This window comes from Salvelinus fontinalis, chromosome 39, assembly GCF_029448725.1.
Source record: "Salvelinus fontinalis isolate EN_2023a chromosome 39, ASM2944872v1, whole genome shotgun sequence".
Classification (NCBI taxonomy): Eukaryota; Metazoa; Chordata; class Actinopteri; order Salmoniformes; family Salmonidae; genus Salvelinus; species Salvelinus fontinalis.
In genome coordinates, this window is record NC_074703.1 from 21,397,588 (window position 1) to 21,422,699 (window position 25,112).

The 25,112-nt window shown below is 40.5% G+C and overlaps 1 long non-coding RNA gene across 1 annotated transcript; it reads left to right on the forward strand.

Annotated features, from left to right (window-relative positions):
* The first annotated feature begins 3,812 nt into the window (after positions 1 to 3,812).
* Positions 3,813 to 14,710, forward strand: LOC129838657 (uncharacterized). The gene is made up of 3 exons (XR_008756882.1): positions 3,813 to 3,885; positions 4,574 to 4,758; positions 12,462 to 14,710. It is a non-coding gene; the product is annotated as an uncharacterized LOC129838657 (long non-coding RNA).
* Positions 14,711 to 25,112: the final 10,402 nt, after the last annotated feature.

Here is a 25,112-nt window from a genome sequence, read left to right on the forward strand (position 1 = left end):
ACCAGAGCAGCTTTAGCAGGGCAGAAATTTGATGAACTGACTTGTTGGAAAGGTGGCATCTTATGACGGTACCACGTTGAAAGTCAGTGAGCTCTTCAGTAAGGCAATTCTACTGCCAATGTTTGTCTATGGAGATTGCATGTCTGTGTGCTCAATTGTATACACCTGTCGGCAATGGGTATGGCTAAAATAGCTGAATCCACTAATTTGAAGGGTTGTCCACATACTTTTGTATATAGTCTATTTTAGTCCTTTCTTTCTGTGGATTCTAGTGGCTGCCGTTTTACGGGCTCTCAACCAATTGTGCTATTGTGTGTGTTTTTTCGCATTATTTGTAACCTATTTTGTACATAATGTTTCTGCCACCGTCTTATGACCGAAAAGAGCTTCTGGATATCAGGATAGCGGTTACTCACCTCGTACTGGACAAAGATTTTTTTATTAAACAAGTCGGACGTGAAGGATTTACTTCAGACACCAGACAAGGCCCACATCCCCGTCATTCGCATGATAAAGAGACGGAGATATCGGTGACGTAGGTCAGGGTTCCTTGTAAGGATCCGACGGCGAGTGGGTAATCTGCCTCTACCCTCAGTCCTATTTGCCATTGTAAAATCATTTGATAACAAAGTAGCCGAGCTACGATCATGAATATCCTACCAACGGGACATAAAAAACTGTAATATCTTATGTTTCATCGAGTTGTGGCTGAACGACAGCATGGATGAAATACAGCTAGCGGGGTTCACGCTGCATCGGCAAGATAGAATAGCTGCCTCCGGTAAGACAAAGGGTGGCAGTCTGTGTATATTTGGAAACAACAGCTGGTGCACAAAATCTAATATTAAGGAAGACTCGAGGTTTTGCTCACCTGAGGTACAGTATCTCATGATAAGCTGTAGTCCATACTATTTACCAAGAGAGTTTTCATCTCTATTTTTCATAGCTGTGTCTAAACTAATGCTGGCACTAAGACTGCACTGAATGAGCTGTACAAGGCCATAAGGAAAACGGATAACGCTCATCCAGAGGCGGCACTCCAAGTGGCCGGGGACTTTAATACAGGGATACTATAATAGGTTTTACCTAATTTCTACCAGCATGTTAAATGTGCAAAAAGAGGGGGAAAAAATTCTAGACCACCTTTACTCCACACACAGAGAAGCATACAAATCTCTCCCTCACACCCCATTTGGCAAATCTGACCATAACTCTATCCTCCTGATTCCTGCTTACAAGCAAAAACTAAAGCAGGAAGCACCAGTGACTCAATCAATGAAGAAGTGGTCAGATTACGCATATGCTAAGCTACAGGACTGTTTTGCTGGCACAGACTGGAATATGTTCCGGGATTCTTACGATGGCATTGAGGAGTACACCACATCACTCACTGGCTTCATCAATAAGTGCATTGATTACGTCGTCCCCACAGTGACCGTATGTACAGATGAAGTCGGAAGTTTACAAACACTTATGTTGGAGTCATTAAAACACTTTTTTTCAACCACTCCACAAATTTCTTGCTAACAAACTATAGTTTTGACAAGTTGGTTAGGACATCTACTTTGTGCTTGAAACAAGTAATTTTTCCAACAATTGTTTAGAAACAGATTATTTCACGTATCATTCACTGTATCACAATTCCAGTGGGTCAGAAGTTTACATACACTAATTTGACTGTGCCTTTAAATAGGAAAATTCCAGAAAATGATGTCATGGCTTTAGAAGCTTCTGTTAGGCTAATTGATATAATTTGAGTCTATTGGAGGTGTACCTGTGGATGTATGTCAAGGCCTACCTTCAAACTCAGTGCCTCTTTGCTTGACATCATGTGAAAATCAAAAGAAATCTGCCAAGACCAAATTGTAAACCTCCACCAGTCTGGTTCATCCTTGGGAGCAATTTTCAAACACCTGAAGGTACCACGTTCATCTGTACAAACAATAGTACGCAGGTATAAACACCATGGGACCAAGCAGCCATCATACATATGTCGCTCTTGCTGCTGGTGAGTCTCTGATCCACCTCTACGCAGACGACACCATTCTGTATACTTCTGGCCCTTCTTTGGACACTGTGTTAACAACCCTCCAGACGAGCTTCAATGCCATACAGCTCTCCTTCCTTGGCCTCCAACTGCTCTTAAATACAAGTACAAGTAAATACATGCTCTTCAACCAATCGCTGCCTGCACCTGCCCGCCCGTCCAGCATCACTACTCTGGACGGTTCCAGAGTGAGTGCTTCGAGATGATAGTCATTTAGTTCAGTTACCTTAGCTTTCTTGGGAACAGGAACAATGGTAGTCCTCTTGAAGCATGTGGGAACAGCAGACTGGGATAGAGATTGATTGAATATGTCCGTAAACACACCAGCCAGCTGGTCTGCGCATTCTCTGAGGATGCGGCTAGGGATGCTGTCTGGGCCGGCTGCCTTTCGAGGGTTAACACGTTTAAATGTTTTACTCATGTTGGCTGCTGTGAAGGAGAGCCCGCAGGTTTGGGTAGCGGACCGTGTCAGTGGCACTGTATTCAAAGCGAGCAAAGAAGTTGTTTAGTTTGTCTGGGAGCAAGACATCGGTGTCAGCGACGGTGCTGGTTTTCGTTTTGTAATCCATGATTGAGTGTAGACCCTGCCACATACGTCTCGTGTCTGAGCCGTTTGTTTTTATACTGACACTTAGCTTGTTTAATTGCCTTGCGGAGGGAATAGCTACACTGTTGGTATTCGGTCATGTTTCTGGTTTCCTTGCCATGATTAAAGCAGGGGTTCACGCTTTCAGTTTTGCGCGATTGCTGCCATCAATTCACTGTTTCTGGTTGGGGAAGGTTTTAATAGTCACCGTGGGTACAACATCACCGATGCACTTGCTAATAAACTCGCTCACCGAATCAGCGTATACATCAATGTTGTTGTCTGAGGCTATCTGGAACATATCGCAGTCCACGTGATCGAAGCAATCTTGAAGCGTGGAATCAGATTAGAGTAGCAATGATCTAGAATTTTGCCAGCCCAGGTCGCACATTCGATATGCTGATAAAATTTAGGGAGCCATGTTTTCAGATTAGCTTTGTTAAAATCCCCAGCTACAATAAATGCAGCCTAAGGATATGTGGTTTCCAGTATACATATTAAAGTCTGAGCAGAGGTTCTATCTTGGCACAGAATTGGTTCTACCTGGAACCAAAAAAGTCTCTGCTATGAGGACAGCGGAATAATCCTTTTAGGTTGTAGATAGCACCTTTTTTCTGAGTGTAGGCCTATATTGCAGTGGTGTTTCCATGGTTTTCATTTTTTTTTATTGTTAATTGGTTGTGGGGAGTTAAGATAATCAGAAATAATATGAAACATCCCCACTTTTAGCACACATTTTCAAACAGGGAAAGTAACCTTCTATGCATGCTGAGGCATGTGTGATCCCTCAACATTGACAGGACTCACAGACAAAGACATGCTCACATGCAAACAAAAGATAACATGCGTCTAACTTGCACCGTTATGCAATTATGAAGAGACTTGACATAAATAGCTAATCCTGGCTTCCAATGTTCTTGCATATATTTATTGAGGCAAGCAGATTAGAGATGTCAAGGAGATACCCAAGCATATGCCATGTGTACATGTGATACACACAAATATGTATGGCTATATTTTTTATGTTTTGTTTGTTATTTTATCAAGCCATCCCTTGTACCATTTTGTAGGCCTCCCAACTATTTTCATTTAAAGTAATGTATATGATTACTGCCGCTAGGTGGTGCTGTGACGTCAATGGGGAGCTTTAGTGAGATTGTGAGGTCTTAGAGGATTCCTCTTTGATCTTGGATATTGCCTACTACTGAAAACTACTAACTAACGTTTCTCCTTCTCATCATTTTACATTCAGGTATGTAATGTGCAAAAGTAACAAAAGTAACCTTCAAAATATTGAGGTGACATGGTTAACTACATAGTCCATGAGTTTGGTGATGTTTGAAGGCAACTGAAGGGAGTTTTAACTGAGTGGAAAAACTGGTTAGAATTTTCCCCATTTTAATGAAGGTTTCTGTACATCCAAACTTTCTGTACTTTTTTTTCAACGTTTTCGATCCTATTTGTTTTATTTTCTATGAAGCAAGGCTCAGTTTAGTTCAGGTAATATATGTAAATATGTGATGTCACGATAAAATGTGTTAAAGTGTTAATATTTGTATGAAAATAGCGTTTAACAGTTCCCTACCTTGATGTTAACTAAAGGCATCTTGGCTAAGCGCTAGCTAGCTCTAGGCAATCTTTCTGTCAATCTTAGCTTACACGTTAGTGGTTAATAATGTAATGGTTGTAGCATTGTTTTGCATAGGCCTCCAGTAATTTATAACTTTTTCGAAATTGACACTGCTAGTACAGTGAGTTATATAATGTGAACGCCTTCGAGTACCATCGTCAGGCATGGGCTGAGAAGCATGTGGAGGTTATTGACCCGGTAAAAATGATTGTCCGCTGTTAATTTATTTTATGGCCCTTCAAGAGATATATAAGAGATGTATTAGTAAGAATATGAAATATAATTGCATTCATTTCTATTATCAATCAAGGTGAGACTGAACATGGACAGGGCGCAGGAGAAACAGAAGGAGAGCCACCGGAGGAGAATCAAGAAGGGGACCAAGTGCTTTGGCATTCGGGTGAATGACTTGGCTTGGAAGAAGGACAAAAGGAGGGTGAGACCTTGGAAACCTTGCTGCTCTTTTGCTCCTAGCTGGGGTCCCCATCTGTTAAGGTGAATATAAAAATGTCAGATGATAACTCTTTGCATTTGTCTCCTCGTGGTGGGTGGCATTGCCATGCTGTCAGCAGTAGCAACACTGGCCAACTGCTGGGTCACGTTAAGTAACCTCAACTTCCTGGTAGGTACTGTTAATGTGTATGACTCCACTGGTCATGACACCACCCTGGAGTTTCTCTCACAAATTACAGACAGGTATCTACAGCTATTGTTATTGTCATGTTGTCATTATCTTCTAAGAAAGAGCAAGAAAACTATCATACTGGGCACATATTGTGTGATATACAGATGCACAGACTAGCACTACGAACACTCGGAACAAAGAGAGCATCAGTGCCTGGACTTCGCAGTCTCCCTCTTCGAGTCCCCCTTTTGAGACTGGTTGCCTGTTGAGAACAAGTGACAGGCAAAACCTCCCACCCACACAGCACCCACCTCCTCTCTATTCCACACACCAGAATTCAGTATTTCAGTTTTTGATTGCCATGTGAGTGTACAACAAATCTGTGAAAGTAAATTGACACGCGTACAAAAAAATACAGACGTTTATATTTAAATCTTAAATATTGCCAGATTGGTTTCAACAACTGCTTCACAAGGTGTTCATTATTGTACATTTGAACTTATCCTTTGATGGTATTTGCTAGTTCTACATTATTAATTGTTGTACCCTAGGACCTAAAATAGATATATATTCAACCACAAGGGTGTACTAATGAGCTATGATTTTTTTTTATCATAATAGAGGACTACTGATATAATATTATTTCAGTGTAGATAAGGGAAGGCCCGTTTTAAAATAAAAACATGCCAGCCAGACAAGCCAGTGTATGAATCACATGTATTTGCATATGAATGAAGTGGAAATTTGCTGACTTTGAGATCTGTAAGGTAGGTAACATTACTGTGTGTTATTAATTATATATTGTTTAAATTCCCGATGCCTGTTTATTCATAAAAAACAGAAGATAGTAAATGTAATTAATCGCAATGGTTAGCTTATGCAAATTAATAGGAAAACATTAAAAGCGTATTAATAGTACTACATTTAGCCTAATTGGGAACAAACATAACATGGGGAAAAGTCAAAGGATCCTAGTCAGGCTATTTGTCAAATCCAGATTTAACATAGATCTTCTTTTATATCAAATCTGTAGGCGATTGTGGGCTAAATCAATGACAAACTGCTGAAATGCTCAGTGTTCATCATGACTGTGATCAAAATAGGCTGGGATGTTTTCGGTTCCGTTAAGGCTAAGCTTATGTGTAAGAACGCAACTGCACTGAAATCAATAGCCTGATTCAATGTGATTCTCCTAAATAAAAAAGTGTATCTGTATAGCTGTTTGGTCTATGGATATACCCATACCGATTCCATCTTTTTGGTATTTTGCTGTATGCATAGCCTACCACTAATATTCTAAATTAGAGAGCATTTAATAAAACAACCACATTTTTCCTGTGATGTTGAGGCTGAGCAAGACCTTCGATGGGCTAGTAGACTATGTGGAAACAATCGTGGAGTTAATCATTGTTATAGCCTAGATCGCTTCATATAATCTGGACCATTGTTTTTTCTAAGGATAAGCAAACAAAGGGTAGCATATGCTTTTTGCCAGTGTCAGTGCCACATTACACGACGTGAACACTACGCCTACATGATGTGTACGTGTCACGTGAAGTGAACGTTTCAGCAGTGTGAAGCCATAGAATAACACTTTGTCTCCATTGACAGCCCATGTTAATTCATGGTGGTGTTTGATGGCTCTCGCAAGATGGTAGGTGACTTGGTGAGAGGTATCAGTAGCTTCACAAGGCTTAATTCAGTCATGAATCACCCCGCAAACACACCCTTCCGGCCCTCCCAACCACTCACTCAGCAACAGCCTGCCTCACTGCCTGATAGTCATCAGCAGCAGGTCACAGTGAAATACCTTTTTTTTTAAAGAGAAATGCCATGGCGGCTGTTGTGCAACTTATAAGTTGCTCAAAAACCTGCAACCCCCGACCAATACATTTTCACCCTCAATATCGTTTTTAAAGTAGCCCAATTTTCGGTAAAATCGTGAACATGGCAACCCTGTTAGGCCTAGACTTATAGCCTGAATTGATGCATCCACTGTGGTCCACACGTAATCTCTGCCTTGTCAGCGAGCGTCACGGCCACTCATCTCTGACAAAATATAATTGTTCTCCTCGAAACCACAATGCAATTTGGAGCATATACCACCTGGTTTCCATTCAATTCTCAAATTGTTCATGCGGCTGACATGTAGTAATGTTAAATAATTGTGTAATAGCCTATAGTTTTTTGGGCATGTGTAACGGCATCCCCATAAAAGGAGGGAATCGCCAACTTCCGATCGGTACAGCATTTTCACGTTTGGATGAAAAGTGTGCCCAAAGTAAACTACCTGCTACTCAGTCCCAGTTGCTAATATATGCATATCATTATTAGATTTGGATAGAAAACACTCTGAAGTTTCTAAAACTGTTTGAATGATGTCTATGAGTATAACAGAACTCATATGGCAAGCAAAAACCTGAGAAAGAATCCAATCAGAAAGTGTGAAATCTGAGTTTGGTCGTTTTTCAACTCATTCCCTATTGAAGATAGTGTGATATGGGTCATGTTGCACTTCCTAAGGCTTCAACTAGATGTCAACAGTCTTTAGAACCTTGTATGATGCTTCTACTGTGAAGTGGTGCCGAATGAGAGGGGAATGAGTCAGAGGTCTGCCAGAATGCCTTGCGCTCGTTCACGTGAGACCGATCTTTGTTCCATTGCTTTTCTGAAGACAAAGGAATTCTCCGGTTGGAACATTATTGAAGAATTATGTTAAAAACATCGTAAAGATTGTTTTAATACTTCGTTAAACATGTTTCTTCAGACTGTAATATGACTTTTCGCCTGACCTTTTTCCTGGACCTGCCCGCACGTCGTGAGTTTAGATTGTGTACTGAACGCGCGAACAACAAGGAGGAATTTGGACATAAATGATGGACTTTATGGAACAAATCAAACATTTATTGTGGAACTGGGATTCCTGGGAGTGCATTCTGACAAAGATCATCAAAGGTAAGTGAATATTTATAATGCTATTTCTGACTTATGTTGACACCAACATGGCAGATATCTTCTGTGTTGGTCTCTGAGCGCCGTACTCAGATTATTGCATGGTTTGCTTTTTCCGTAAAGTTTTTTTTTTTAAATCTGACACAGCGGTTGCATTAAATAAGGAGAAGTATATCTTTAAATCTGTGAACAACACTGGTATCTTTTATCAATGTTTATTATGAGTATTTCTGTGATTTGATGTGACTCTGCAAATTCACGGAATGTTTTGGAGGCAAAGCCAAATGTAAACTGAGGTTTTTGGATATAAATATGAACTTGATCGAACAAAACATACATGTATTGTGAAACATGTTGTCCCGGGAGTGTCATCTGATGAAGAATATCAAAGGTTAGTGATTCATTTTATTAATATTTCTGCTTTTTGTGACTCCTCTCTTTGGTTGGAAAATCACTGTATACTTTCTGTGACTAGTTGCTGACCTAACATAATGATATGTACTGCTTTCGCCGAAAAGCTTTTTTGAAGTCGGACACTGTGGTTGGATTAACGAGAATTGTATCTTTAAAATGGTGTCTAATACTTGTATGTTTGAGAAAATTGAATTTTGAGATTTCTGTTGATTGAATTTGGCCCCCTGCAATTTAATTGGCTGTTGGCGAGGGGTTAACAAATAAATGTATTGATTTTTTAACGTTTTTCATGTATAAATTACAACATTTTCTCTAGATGTCCTTTTATTTTCTCTAATTTCAAGAACTACAGACAATTATACAAATTTTGGTAAATTATATGTAGTTTTACAACTCTAAAATAATCTGAGTGTGTGTGTGGTGTGCGAAGTATTTTTATTCTCAGTCCACAGAATGGAACACCTATCATTGAACCATGATAACGTGAGTTACCAATGATATACACTATTAGTTTCTGGGAAATACATCCTTGTTTCTATCGCTTCTAGCATATTTATTTTGACCTCATTTCTGAAAGCTCAACCTTCCAGGAACACATATGTTTGTTCCCCCACAACGTATACCCTTTATAAAAATCACATATGTATGGATTATGTCTGGATTTAGGACTAGCAGAGCATACCTATAAAGCAAAAAGCAAGGGGGTTCCCAGTTGTTCAAGTGTTGCATATACATTTTTTTATTTAAAAAAATTATAATTGTATCTCGATATTGTGTTATGTTAGAATGTCTAATAAACAACCATATTGTATACATTAATAATATTGTTTTGTCAGAAATATATAAATATAATAATAAAGTTTTACCTGCACATGCATGCCAACAAAACAGTTGTGTACTCTATCGGCCGCCCTGAAGTACATTATGCTTTCATTATTTTGCAAAAAATCTTTATTGACCTTAAATTAATATTGAATACGTGTAAAACGAAGTATATGTTGTTTTCTAGAGTGTACAAAAATTATTCTAATGATTGAAGTTGTATTAGTATAGATGTTAAGCTGACTTTAAAAAAACATATCGATGTGTTAGATAATTAACTTTTTAGGGATAAGGGGCAGCATTTTCACTTCTGGATGAATTGCGTGACCATAGTGAACTGCCTCCTACTCTGTCCCAGATGCTAATATATGCATATTATTATTACTATTGGATAGAAAACACTCTGAAGTTTCTAAAACTGTTTGAATTATGTCTGAGTATAACAGAACTCATAAGGCAGGCAAACTTCAAAACAGGTGGAAGTGGAAATTCTGGGGCTTGTTGATGTTAAACTCATCGTCTATTCACATCCCAGTAAGATATGGATCTGTTCGCACTTCCTACGCCTTCCACTAGATGTCAACAGTCAGTAGAACGTGGAATGAAGCCTCTAGTGTGATGTAGGGCCGGATGGCAGCTATTTGAGTCAGTAGTCTGGCAGAATGCTAGTTCCTGGTTATGCGCATTACTCATGATATCGCCATGCGTTCCATTACTCTGTAGACAAAAACGAATGCTCCAGTTGGAACGTTATTGGATATATATGATAACAACATCCTGAAGATTGATTCTCTACTTAACCTTTCTAGGACACACGTTCCGCTAGCGGAACCCCCCCCCCCCCCAATGTAACAGTATAACTTTACGTCGTCCCCTCGCCCCGACACGGGCGCGGACCAGGGACCCTCTGCACACATCAACAACAGTCACCCACGAAGCAGCGTTACCCATCGCTTCACAAAAGCCGCGGCCCTTGCAGAGCAAGGGGAAACCCTACTTAAAGTCTCAGAGCAAGTGACGTAACTGATTGAAATGCTACTAGCGCGTACCCGCTAACTAGCTAGCCATTTCACATCCGTTACACTCACCCCCCTTTCGACCTCCTCCTTTTCCGCAGCAACCAGTGATCCGGGTCAACAGCATCAATGTAACAGATGTAACTTTGCGTCGTCCCCTCGCCCCGACACGGGCGAGAACCTGGGACCTTCTGCACACATCAACAACGGTCGCCCACGAAGCATCGTTGCCCATCGCTCCACAAAGGCCGCGGCCCTTGCAGAGCAAGGGGAAACCCTACTTAAAGTCTCAGAGCAAGTGACGTAACTGATTGAAATGCTACTAGCGCGTACCCGCTAACTAGCTAGCCATTTCACATCCGTTACACCACAGGTGTCAAACTCATTCCACGGGGGGCCGAGTGTCTGCGGGTTTTCGCTCCTCCCTTGTACTTGATTGATGAATTAACATCACTAATTAGTTAGGAACTCCCCACACCTGGTTGTCTAGGGCTTTATTGAAAGGAAAAAACAAAAACCTGCAGACACTAGGCCCTCCGTGGAATGAGTTTGACACCCCTGCGTTACACCAACATTCCGCTGAAAAGGCAGCGCGGGAAATTCAAAAATATTTTTTTGAAATATTTAACTTTCACACATTAACAAGTCCAATACAGCAAATGAAAGATAAACATCTTGTTAATCTACCGATCGTGTCCGATTTAAAAAAAAAAAAAATGTTTTGCAGTGAAAACACAACATATATTTATGTTAGATCACCACCAAATCCAAAAAGCAGAAATAGAGATAAAATTAATCACTAACCTTTGATAATCTTCATCAGATGACACTCATAGGACATCATGTTACACAATACATTTATCTTTTGTTCGATAATGTGCATATTTATATCCACAAATCTCGGTTTACATTGGCGCCATGTTCAGAAATGCCTCAAATATCCGGAGTAATTACAGAGAGCCACGTCAAATAACAGATACTCATCATAAACTTTGATGAAAGATACATGTTTTACATATAATTAAAGATACACTTGTTTTTAATGCAACCGCTGTGTCAGATTTTTTTTTTAACTTAACGTAAAAAGCATACCATGCAATAATCTGAGACGGCGCTCAGAAATACACAACATTTCTCCGCCATGTTGGGGAGTCAACAGAAATACAAAATTACATCATAAATATTCCCTTACCTTTGATGATCTTTCATCAGAATGCAGTGCCAGGAATCCTAGTTCCACAATAAATTGTTGTTTTGTTCGATAATGTCCATTACTAGTGTCCAATTAGCTACTTTTGCTAGCACGTTTAGTTCACATGTCCAAACGCTGGCGCCAGTCCAGGCGAACTCGGACGAAAACTTCAAAAAGTTATATTCCAGGTCGAATAAACTGGTCAAATTAACTTGTTAGGGATATGGGGGCAGTATTCGGAAGTTTGGATGACTGAGATGCCCAAAGTAAACAACCTGCTACGCGGTCCCTGAAGCTAGGATATGCATATGCATGGTAGTATTGGATAGAAAACACTCTAAAGTTTCTAAAACTGTTAAAATTATATCTGTGAATATAACAGAACTGATTTGGCTGGCGAAAGCCCGAGGACACATTTTTTCACATATGTTTTATTTGGGTATTTTTAATTTAGCCTGTTGGCTTGCTCCAGCCCCTTGGAAGCTTGGTGCATCTACAAAGAAAAATAACACAATTCAACCATTGATGGATGGTGACGAAAATAATGACATTGCATGTAGTCCTGTTAAGGTTTTCAATGTTTTATTGACAGAGTTTTATGGATTTGCATATGACTGTGCATTATATGATGCCGTAATAGGGAAGAGCATCTGATCACGCCTATTGGTATTCTTGATCAATTCTTCATCCTAAAAAGACACACACCTGTTATGGGTTAATTCCACATCTGTTTGCATTGCTTGGTAGTGTACTAGCATGGTATGAGACAAGATAGATAATGCAATTTAAGTATAAAATAAACTGTATTATCCTAAATTGCGAGATGAATTTAAGAAAATGTGTTATCACATCAAAATCTTTCAGAATATACTTGTTTTCAGTATAGAATGACATGTATACAGATTATATTACAACTTGTGTTTTGTTTCAGTGATTGTTCTTTAGTAAATAGGAAACTCAAGTGTGTTAGTCCGAGAAACATTCATTAGATATTTGTTTTATGTTTGTGAAACCTTGAAATGTACACAATGAGAAGTGATATTGTAACAACAGTTTTTAACGGGATAATTGTATCAAATATATATCTTTGCATGTTTGAATTAGAGCTCCTTTAAAATGTTCTCAGACCCCTTGTGAGACTATATGCTGACACATGCACATTTGTGGCCTGCTGGAGGTCATTTTACAGGGCGCTGACAGTGCACCTCCTTGCACAAAGGCGGAGGTAGCGGTCCTGCTGCTGGGTTGTTGCCCTCCTACACGTCTCCTGATGTACTGGCCTGTCTCCTGGTAGCGCCTCCATGCTCTGGACACTACGCTGACAGACACAGCAAACCTTTTTGCCACAGCTCGCATTGATGTGCCATCCTGGATGAACTGCACTACCTGAGCCACTTGTGTGGGTTGTAGACTCCGTCTCATGCTACCACTAGAGTGAGAGCGCCGCCAGCATTCAAAAGTGACCAAAACATTAGCCAGGAAGCATAGGAACTGAGAAGTGGTCTGTGGTCACCACCTGCAGAACCACTCCTTTTTTTGTGGGTGTCTTGCTAATTGCCTATAATTTCCACCTTTTGTCTACTCCATTTGCACAACAGCATGTTAAATTTATTGTCAATCAGTGTTGCTTCCTAAGTGGACAGTTTGATTTCACAGAAGTGTGATTGACTTGGAGTTACATTGTGTTGTTTAAGTGTTCCCTTTATTTTTTTGAGCAGTGTATATATAGTTACCGAAGTCGTTCATAGTTAGAGTCCATAATGCTTCAGGTATCCTTGTTGTGGGGGGCTGTCCGATGAAAACAAAAGATTAGGTTTTTAAATAGGTACACACTTTTTGTTTTTAATGTATAAATATATTATTTGGGGATTTACGTCGAAAATAGCGTGATGGGGACGGGCTTCGTAAAGAAGACGCGGTCTCGGTTTGAACCTTAGATTTCTCATCTAATGTTGGATGATCCAAATACATTATTCTAGGTAGCAGATGTGTCCTATAGACGTTTAAATGATCCAAAACATTTATTCCCAGTAGCAGCTGGGTATCCTATAGACGTTAGATAATATTAACATAATTATACGAAATATATATATTTTAACTTATAAAAATACGTGCAATTGACATAAATACATACCTGAAAATACGATGTCCACCCGTTTTAGAATATCTGTAAATATATAACACCGGTTTAATATTAGAGAGAGAGATAGTTCCCAACAGTAAATTCATTTCGAAATATCAAACAATTCCCAGAAAATACCTAACGCACCCAAAAGCAAAAATATTACTTTCACATTGTCAGCGATTGGGTGCAGAGATGTAGCGGAGTCAGGCGCAGGACACAGTTTAGAGTAAAACAACCGAGTTTACTCAATAAAACAAACAAGCAATATTCCAATAAGGAAAATACAAAACTAACACCTACAACAATCACTAAGACACCAACAATCACGGACAGAACAGAAAGGTAAGCCAGAGGGTAAAATAAGGAACATGATGTGGGAATTTAAATCAGGTGTGCGTAATAGAGACAAAACAAAACGAAAATGAAACATGGATCGGTGGTGACTAGAAAGCTGGTGACTTCGACCGCCGAACACCACCCGAACAAGGAGAGGGGCCGACTTCGGCGGAAGTCGTGACACACATCCTCACCTTAAAAATTCTCCATGTGTATAGGTTTGCAGAAAAGCAGGAAACGAGTTTTCAGCTGGGCCGCTGTGTCCTGACTGAGATAAAGTATGGAATGATGTTTACAGAGCGATGGGGAAGTTTAGTGTTTTTTGGGCGACATCCTCAATGCAAAAATGAACAGATATGAACGGTATTGTTTAGAAATAAACATTGTTTTTCAACCTTAGGGGGGCTGTCTTGACCTATTATATGCAGGGTTGGCGGCATTGCCTTTTGCTTCCTACATCCTCGGGGGATATAACACCTGCTGTTTTTGGTGACACTCAGTATGCATAATGAACCGTTAGTAACGGTGTTGATTAGAAATAACATTGTTTTTAAACCTTAAGGGTTGTCTAGACCGATTATATTCTGGCTGTGGGGGTTTGACTTTTGAGCCCCCACATCGTCTGTTATGGGATTTTTGTGTTTAATGACTAAAATATGTATACATTTGACTTAGAATTATAACTCATAAATGTTGAATGTTATGTGTTCCTTGTTAGAAAGAATGGGTTTATCTTCAGACAGGCTAGAAGGATGTCTCTACCCAGGGAGGGGAAAGACCTTGGGTTGGTTGTAGATAGTTTAACAGGTGGCAGACAGTAATGAGAACTTGAACTGTATTGCCATTGTATCCGAGAGGAGGTTGGACATTAAAACCTATGACATCATCTTTATTATATAACCTGATGTAAAATGTATTATGATCAGTACTCTCGAGAATAAACGCTATTGATTGATTGATTTTAAGACTGGTATCAGTCCATTTTATGCAGATAATTATCTTACAAATTCTTATTTATGGGCAGAGGGTTTTAATTGAATTGGTTAATAAACAGGAATCAAAATTCCTTTAACAGGGGGGTAAATAAATTTGGATTTGAGAGGCTTATGTGCTAATGACACAAAAGTGCCTACCTGGTTTCAAACACCCCATGCAGACACACACCCTTGAAAAACCCATTGTTTTTGAAACACACACACATACACGCCCGCACGCGCACGCACACTCACCCGTCTTTCCTGAAAGTCTTTTTTCTGAGACACACAGGGAGAGAGGGAGCGTGGTATTCCAGGCGATACAATTTTAAAACCCTTTATTTAATTCTACATATTTAGTACAGACCTTTTAAAACATGCTATAATTACTACAAACAATTTTACTATTCCTTTCTTACAGATAAAGGGGCCGGCTATAGGGTTAGCCCTGACATCCATCCGTTTCCAATTCACCGTCGTCAAGACAGGCTCTCTTGCTCGCTAGATATCCCGCACATTCCACGTTCTGAAAGTTTTCGTTCCATGGATAGATCAAACGTCGTGCCTGTAGATCCTGGGTATGTCTTAAGAATAGACGCGCCCAGCGGCGTAATTGTTCACAATTTTGGTAAAGATTTCCAGATTTTTCATCATGGCCAGGAATATATGATAATCTCCCCACTTAAAGCTAAAGACGGGCATAAAATAGTTCACATCCTTGCAGGCTTTGGAAAATACATATGAACTAATTGATTTTGTAGCATTTGAACTATCATATTGTTCACAGGCTAAAATTGTCACTTTGGAGTCGGGGCTATACGCCATTGAAGAGATTTTTATGGCTTTCAAATCATCGCGCCCGCACACCTCCTCTTCCAACGCGTAGCCGGGCAGGGATGTACCACTCAGGGCGTGTTCAATCTGACATAGCGCTAGCCGTATCTTAAGCCATTCTCTCATACGCAGCGCAGGAGAAAAACTCCCGGGTTTTGTTTGATAAAGGGGGCTGGGGCCGCTGTCTGTGAAAATCTTCACAGTTGAATCCTCCGGTTTGAATATGTAAGCCATATGTCCATCACTCATATCCAAAACTCCTTTTAAACATTCAGGGGCCTCACACAAAATGTCTTCGATGCTTTTGTCATTGGGTTCTTGACACGAGGCACAAAGTACACCCAGAATTGGCCTAGGCGACATGTTTAATTTTCGGTTTAATGTTCTGGGTTTATTTTTAATTTCTTGTTTAGTGTTCTGGGGGCGCTTGTGGTGTTCTGGGGTTTATTTATAATGCGTCTGCCCCCCCAATACCCCCGGACATTCCTGTTTCATAGACAACAGCCCTAAGGTCACTACAACGGTGTGGGGGCCATACTATTTGAAATGTTCAAACACATCCCCCCAGTTCAACGAGGTCGCTACACATCAATCATCATGACAGCTTCAAAGGAACAGATGAAATATATGCATAAATTAACACTCCCTCTAAAGCAGGGGTGTCAAACTCATTCCACGGAGGGCCTAGTGTCTGCAGGTTTTTGGTTTTTCCTTTCAATAAAACCCTAGACAACCAGGTGTGGGGAGTTCGTAACTAATTAGTGATGTTAATTCATCAATCAAGTATAAGGGAGGAGCGAAAACCCGCAGACACTCGGCCCCCCGTGGAATGAGTTTGACACCTGTGCTCTAAAGCGTGAGAACAGGAACGACAGAATGCCCATATATGAATAGGCACTCCCTAGAGCATGTGATAGCTTCCCGCCAGGATGTCCTGACAGGATGCCCATATATGGGCATACACACGTGACCATGACATAGGGTCATAGATCACACGTTTGACGTGTGCCGTCTACTGTATTCTCTCTCTCCTGACTATCTCATTCTCACTTCTCAGTCCTTGCTACCAGGGCCTACAACTAACTTTTTTGTCTACCAGCCATGGTTGCAGGTAGATACAAACATCTACCAGCCACTCTGATTTTTTACCAGCCAACATAAATAATTTTTGTTGCATTAATTACACAAAAAAAACAAATAAAAATGGATGAGCATGCTTAGTAATGCGTATAAAACAAGGATTGTATGACTAATAAGAAGTAATGTGGTATATTGCTCAATTTAATATTTTGTGACCTGAGTCTTTTAGCCAAAATATCACAGATGAGACAAAAATGTTCAGTTGCTCCTTTAAGCTTAGCATGGTAACGGAGCCACTCAAGTCCTCAAGTATGCCTTATCAGTACTGAGGGGACACTAAATAGACCAGGGCTGCGTTCAGTAAGTTATTAGATTCTGGAACGTTCAATTAAACAAACGGTGCTGTACTGAACGAACAGATGAAAAACGGGTTGTGGATTGGGGAACGCTGTCAGTATGGCTACAAATCAGCCAGACTAGATAATCTGGACTCTTTCTTTCTAAAATGATCTGCTGAAATTGTTGCCACCCCTATTACTAGCCTGTTCAACCTCTCTTTCGTGTCGTCTGAGATTCCCAAAGATTGGAAAGCAGCTGCGGCCATCCCCCTCTTCAAAGGGGGGGATACTCTTGACGCAAACTGCTACAGACCTATATCTATCCTACCCTGCCTTTCTAAGGTCTTCGAAAGCCAAATCAACAAATAGATTACCGACCATTTCGAATCCCACCATACCTTCTCCGCTATGCAATCTGGTTTCAGAGCTGGTCATGGGTGCACCACAGCCACGCTCAAGGTCCTAAACGATATCTTAACTGCAATCGATAAGAAACAATACTGTGCAGCCGTATTCATTGACCTGGCCAAGGCTTTCGACTCTGTCAATCACCACATCCTCATCGGCAGACTCGACAGCCTTGGTTTCTCAAATGATTGCCTCGCCTGGTTCACCAACTACTTCTCTGATAGAGTTTAGTGTGTCATATCGGAGGGTCTGTTGTCCGGGCCTCTGGCAGTCTCTATGGGGGCGCCACAGGGTTCAATTCTTGGACCGACTCTCTTCTCTGTATACATCAATGATGTCGCTCTTGCTGCTGGTGAGTCTCTGATCCACCTCTATGCAGACGACACCATTCTGTATACTTCTGGCCCTTCTTTGGACACTGTGTTAACAACCCTCCAGGCGAGCTTCAATGCCATACAACTCTCCTTCCGTGGCCTCCAATTGCTCTTAAATACAAGTAAAACTAAAGGCATGCTCTTCAACCGATCGCTGCCTGCACCTGCCTGCCTGTCCAACATTACTACTCTGGACGGCTCTGACTTAGAATATGTGGACAACTACAAATACCTAGGTGTCTGGTTAGACTAAACTCTCCTTCCAGACTCACATCAAACATCTCCAATCCAAAGTTAAATCTAGAATTGGCTTCCTATTCCGCAACAAAGCATCCTTCACTCATGCTTTTAAACATACCCTTGTAAAACTGACCATCCTACCAATCCTCGACTTTGGTGATGTCATTTACAAAATAGCCTCCAATACCCTACTCAATGAATTGGATGCAGTCTATCACAGTGCCATCCGTTTTGTCACCAAAGCCCCATATACTACCCACCACTGCGCCCTGTACGCTCTCGTTGACTGGCCCTCGCTTCATACTCGTCGCCAAACTCACTGGCTCCAGGTCATCTACAAGACCCTGCTAGGTAAAGTCTTCCCTTATCTCAGCTCGCTGGTCACCATAGCAGCACCCACCTGTAGCACGCGCTCCAGCAGGTATATCTCTCTGGTCACCCCCAAAACCAATTCTTCCTTTGGCCGCCTCCCCTTCAGTTCTCTGTTGCCAATGACTGGAACGAACTACAAAAATCTCTGAAACTGGAAACACTTATCTCCCTCACTAGCTTTAAGCACCAGCTGTCCGAGCAGCTCACAGATTACTGCACCTGTACATAGCCCATCTATAATTTAGCCCAAACAACTACCTTTTTCCCTACTGTATTTATTTATTTTGCTCCTTTGCACCCCATTATTTATATCTCTACTTTGCACATTCTTCCACTGCAAATCAACCATTCCAGTGTTTTACTTGTGTAACAGTATAACTTTACGGCGTCCCCTCGCGCGAACCAGGGACCCTCTGCGCACACATCAACAACGGTCGCCCACGAAGCATCGTTACCCATCGCTCCACAAAGGCCGCGGCCCTTGCAGAGCAAGGGGAACCACTACTTCTAGGTTTCAGAGCAAGTGACGTAACCGACTGAAAGGCTGCTAGTTCGCACCACCGCTAACTAGCTAGCCATTTCACATCCGTTACACTCACCCCCCTTTAGACCGCCTCCTTTTCCGCAGCAACCAGGTGACGGCACCAATGTAACAGTATAAATTTACGGCATCCCCTCGCCCCGACCTGGGCGCGAACCAGGGACCATCTGCACACATCAACAACGGTCGCCCACGAAGCATCGTTACCCATCGCTCCACAAAGGCCGCGGCCCTTGCAGAGCAAGGGGAACCACTACTTCTAGGTTTCAGAGCAAGTGACGTAACCGACTGAAAGGCTGCTAGCTCGCACCACCGCTAACTAGCTAGCCATTTCACATCCGTTACACTTGCTATATTGTATTTACTTTGCCACCATGGCCTTTTTTTTGCCTTCACCTCCCTTATCTCACCTAACTTGCTCACATTGTATATAGACTTATTTTTCAACTGTATTATTGACTGTATGTTTGTTTTACTCCATGTGTAACTCTGTGTTGTTGTATGTGTCGAACTGCTTTGCTTTATCTTGGCCAGGTCGCAATTGTAAATGAGAACTTGTTCTCAACTTGCCTACCTGGTTAAATAAAGGTGAAATAAAAAATAAATAAAATAAAATGGCCACTGCCCTTTAAATACACCACTCATTGCTTTATGGTGATTTCAAGACAACTGGGAACTCTGGAAAAAAAACTAGGTCAAATCATGACATCAGTGATCTTCAGGTGGGAAAGTCATAGCTCTAGAAAGATGCTCAAGTTCCCGACTAGGAATTCGGAGGTGGATGACCGTTCAAAACTAGCTTGTTTTTTTCTGAGTTCCCAGTTGTCATGAACGCACTTAAGTCTGAGATTTACAAATTCCCAGCAGTTTTGAACGCGGCATTAAGCCACACCTCGACACACCCACCAAACGGGAGTAAACATACCTCAAAATCTGTTCAAGAACATACAAGAACATTTTGGGGAAACATGACGTTCAGTACAACCGTTCCACAACATAACAAACGTTCAAGCGAACTGAACGCACCTCAGGGCTGCGTTCAATATGTTTTTATGTCCTGGAACTTTCAATTGAATGGAAACTTTGAAGCGACGTGACATCATACACATATATTTTGTATGATCTCTTATACACTATTTTAGGCCCAGCTTTTGGAACTTTGGCTCTTCTAGATGTAGCCACTATATTGTGATCACTAAATCCAGTCGGTACGGATACAGCTTTCGAACAAAGTTCTACAGTATTAGTAAAAATGTGATCAATACATGTGGATGATCTTGTTACTATAGTGTTTGTAAACACCCTGGTAGGTTGATTAATAACCTGAACCAGATTACAGGTACTGGTTACAGTGAGAAACTTCCTTTTGTGCAGACAGCTTGATGAAAACCAGTCAATATTCAGGTCCCCCGAGCAAGTAGACCTCTGTTTACATCACATACACTATCAAGCATTTCACACACGTTATTTAGATACTGACTGTTAGCACTTGGTGGCCTATAGCAACACCCCAAAATATCTGTTGATCTGGTGTGATTAATAAGGAGCATCCAGACTCTGGATTTACTTGATGAACTTCCAATTATTGATAAACATGCACCTTTTAAGAAACGGACTGTTAGAACTGTTAAGGCTCCATGGATTGATGAGGAATTGAAAAACTGTATGGTTGAAAGAGATGGTACAAAAGGAGTGGCTAATAAGTCTGGCTGCACATCTGACTGGCTGACTTACTGCAAATTGTGAACTCAACAAAAATTGTAAACTCAACAAAATGATCAATGATATAAAAATGATAAATTATAAATGATATAAAAAAAAACTTAGAGTACTTTAAATGAAATTATGGGCAGAAAGACAATTTCAACTCCATCTTTCATCGTATCAGATGGCTTATTCATCACAAAACCCTTTGATGTTCACTATTTTTGTGAATACTTCACTGGCAAAGTGGGCAAATTTGGGAAGGAAATGCCAACAATGAACAGTGAGCCATCATGTTCATGCATAAAAATAACTAATAATGAAAGAAAAGCATTGTAAGTTTGAATTGTGTAAAGTTAGTGTGGAAGAGGTGGAAAAAATATTGTAATCCATCGATAGTGACAAACGTCCTGGCATAGACAACTTACTGTAGATGGAAAGTTACTGAGGATGGTAGCTGACTCTATTGCCACTCCTATCTGCCATATCTTTAACCTGAGTCTAGAGGAAGGTGTTTGTCTTCAGGCCTGGAGGGAAGCCAAAGTCATTTCACTACCAAAGAGTGGTAAAGCAGCCTTAACTGGTTCTAACAGCCGACATTTCAGCTTGCTGCCAGCTCTAAGCAAACTGTTGGAAACTATTGTGTTTGACAAAATACAATGCTATTTCTCTGTAAACAAATTGACAACAGACTTTCAGCATGCTAATAGAGAAGGGCACTCAACATGTACTGCACAGACACAAATGGCTGACGGTTGGTTGAAAGAAATTAATAATGAGGAGATTATGGGAGCTGTACTGTTAGATTTTAGTGCAGCCTTCGATATTATTGATCTTATCCTGTCGTTGAGACAACTTATGTGTTATGGTTTTTCAACCTCTGCCATATCGTGGATTCAGAGCTATCTATCTAATAGAACTCAGAGGGTTTTGTTTGATGCAAGCTTCTCTAATGTCAAACATATAGGGCGTAGTGTACCGCAGGGCAGCTCTATAGACCCACTACTCTTTTCTATTTTTACCAATGACCTGCCACTGGCATTATTAAACAAAGCCTGTGTGCCCGTGTTTGCTGATGATTCAACCATATACGTGTCAGCAACCACAGCTAATGAAGTCACTGAAACCCTTAACAATGAGTTTCAGTCAGTTTTGGAATGGGTGGCCAGTAATAAACTGGTCCTGGTCATCTCTAAAACTAAGAGCATTGTATTTGGAACAATAATTCCCTAAGCTCGAGACATCAGCTGAATATGGTAATGAATGTGGTGGCTGTTAAATATGTTGAGTAGACTAAATTACTTGGTGTTACCTTAGATTGTAAACTGTCATGGTCAAAACATATACAGCACCCTTTATTTTTTATTTGGTCTCTATACTGCAAAAGTTTGGATTTGAAATCAAACAATGACTATGAGGTAAAAGTGCAGACTGTCAGCTTTAATATGTGGGTATTTTTAATCCATATCGGGTTAACTGTTAAGAATTTATAGCACTTTTTGTACATAGTCATCCCATTTTAAGGCACCAAGTCTATTGGAACAAATTCACTTACATGTGTATTCAAGTAGTAAAAATGTAAGTATTTGGACCGATATTCATAGCACGCAATGACTACATCAAGCTTGTGACTCTGAACATGTGTTGGATGCATTTGCTGTTTGTCTTGGTAATGTTTCTGATTATTTTCTTCCCAATAGAAATGAATGGTAAATAATGTATTGTGTCAAGCCACTTTTATTTGAATTATGAATAAAATATGTTTCTAAACACTTCTACATTAATGTAGATGCTACCATGATTTCGGATGATCCTGAATGAGTCGTGAATAATGATGAGGGAGACAGACGCACAAATATCCTACCCCCAAGACATGCTAACCTCTCAGCATTACAACAACAGGGGAGGTTAGCATTTTTGGGGGGTAGAATATTTGTATACAAAAAAAATTGTAGTCACAAGCTTGATGTAGGTATTGCATGCTTTGAAAATACCCTCAAATTAAATCTGACAGTCTGCACTTTAACCTCATAGTCATTGTTTGATTTCAAATCTAAACTTTTTTTGGAGTATAGAGCCAAAAGAAGAAAAAATGCATCACTGTTCCAATAATTACGGAGGGCAATGTAGATTAAATTATTGTAAAGATGGGGAGAGGTCTGTCCATACTAAAAAGATCCTCTGCTTTTTTGACATCACACTCCAAAAAGTAAATCCTGCAGCCTCTAGTTTTGTCTTATCTTGATTATTGTCCAAACATGTGGTCAAGTGCTGCAAAGAAAGACCAAGTTAATCTGCAGCTGGCCTAGAACTGAGTGGCACATCTTGCTCTTCATTGTAATCAGAGGGTGCCAGGCTGCCCTTCATTACGCACACCTGTCACCATCATTACGCGCATCAGCGCAATATTGGACACACCTGGACTCCATTACTTTGTTGATTACCCCCTCTATATCTGTCTGCTCCTCAGTTTGTTCCCTGTGTCAGCATTGATCTCGTTATTTTCCTCCTGTCCAGACGCTGGTCCTGTTCTGTTTCATGGCCATGTTTCATTATATATTCACTCCCTGTACCTGCTTTTTTGTCTCCAGCGGTGATCCTTACAGAATGTTGACACCACTAAAGGAAGCATGAGGGAATTTTTGTTTCTCTGGCTCCCTCTCTGGCGCTCAAGAGCACCAGGCTGCCCTTCATTACACAGAGGGCTAATATAAATACTATTCATGCCAGTCTCTCTTGATTAAGAGTTGTTGAGAGACTGACTGCATCACTTCTTATTTTTATAAGAAACATTAATGTATTGAAAATTCCAACTTGTTTGCATAGTCAACTTACACACAGCTCTGATGCACACACTTACCCCACCAGACATGCCACCAGGGGTCTTTCACAGTCCCCAAATCCAGAACAAATTCAAGATAGCGTACAGTATTATATAGAGCCATTATTGCATGGAACTCCCTTCCATCTTATATTGCTCAAATGAACAGCAAACCTGGTTTAAAAAAAGATGAAGCAACACATCACAACGCCTCTTCCCTATTTTACCTAGATATTTTGTGGGTACGTATTAATATGTAGGCTGTGTTCCGTTTTTAAATGTATGTAGTTCTGTCCTTGAGCTGTTTTTGTCTATTAATGTTCTGTAATGTGTCATGTTTAATGTTTTGTGTGAACCCCAGGAAAAGTAGCTGCTGCCTTCGCAACAGCTAATGGGGATCATATTAAAAAAACAAAAATACCTCTGAGCCAGCTGTTGCCTCAATTGCGTGAGCATGACAGATATTATGGAGGAACCATGAGCTCATGTGGGAAAGCATGCGCACGCGAGAGAGGGAAACTCCATTTACAGCGACAGGAACCTTTGAAAAATGTACAATGGTTAACAAACGGCCACACTCTAAAAATTAGGGGTTCAACAAGGGTTCTTCTAAGATCCTAAAAGTTCTTCAAAGAACCTTAGGGTTCTTTGTTGTCCCCAAAAGGTTGAAAAGTGTCGACAAAAGGTTCTTCCAAGAACCAATAGGAAAAGATTATTCCAAGAACCCATTGGAGGTGGGGTTCATTGAGGAACCTCATTAGTTCTTGCAGTAACCTAACTGCCCAACTGAAACATTTGGATTTGAAAGGACAGCAGGTGCAGGCACTTAACTGAAAAATGTAAAGCTCTCCTCAATTTAAGTTAAGGTTTGTCCCTGGTATCTAAATTCCTATTGTTTTACGATGATACCCTCTACCTTTTCATATTTGTGCAAATCTTTCTAAAACAGAAAATGGACACAATTCAATGGATATCAATCAACAGAGGTAAGAATATGTAGGCTATAAGAATATGTTGAAGGCTAGCTGTATTGAGTGCAGATGAATGAACTGCTCACTTTTGTCTGTGTCTGCAGGTATACAGATGAGGAGGCATACAAAAGGTATGTCTGTTGGTATTGGAATGTTATGCAGATCACGTTTAGTAAACTATCCACCATCTTTTACCTCATCTGCCCCCTGTCCTGTGAAGCTTCAAAGCATGCATGAAGATTTACATACCTAGCCTAGATAAATTGTTCATAGTTCGGTCTGTGTTAAAATTCACATTTGATTTGAGTTTCATGCTGTCCGAGACAGTGTCTAAATGTAGACTCATTCCACACATAGTAACATTTAGATTTCACATTGTTCTCAGACTATTATACAGCAAGCCTTTCATAACAATTTGTTTTGCCTGTGCTTATGGAAGTGAAATGTGTTCATATGCATAAGTGTCGAGTTTTGTGTAAATCATTTGCCCAACGTGATGGTTTCAGTGCCCCTGTGAGAGACCCTTCGGGTCAAGAAACCCCGTTGGTAAGGTTAAAATGTAAGAGCAGTGATAACAGGAGGAAAACAAACACCGTTGGTAAAAAAAAAATGATTAGTGTCTGTGTATTGGCGATGGCATATGCACACAATGTTAAGAATGCACCATGGCGTCTGTCAATAAGTAATATTCACGTTTTGATCTATTAAAG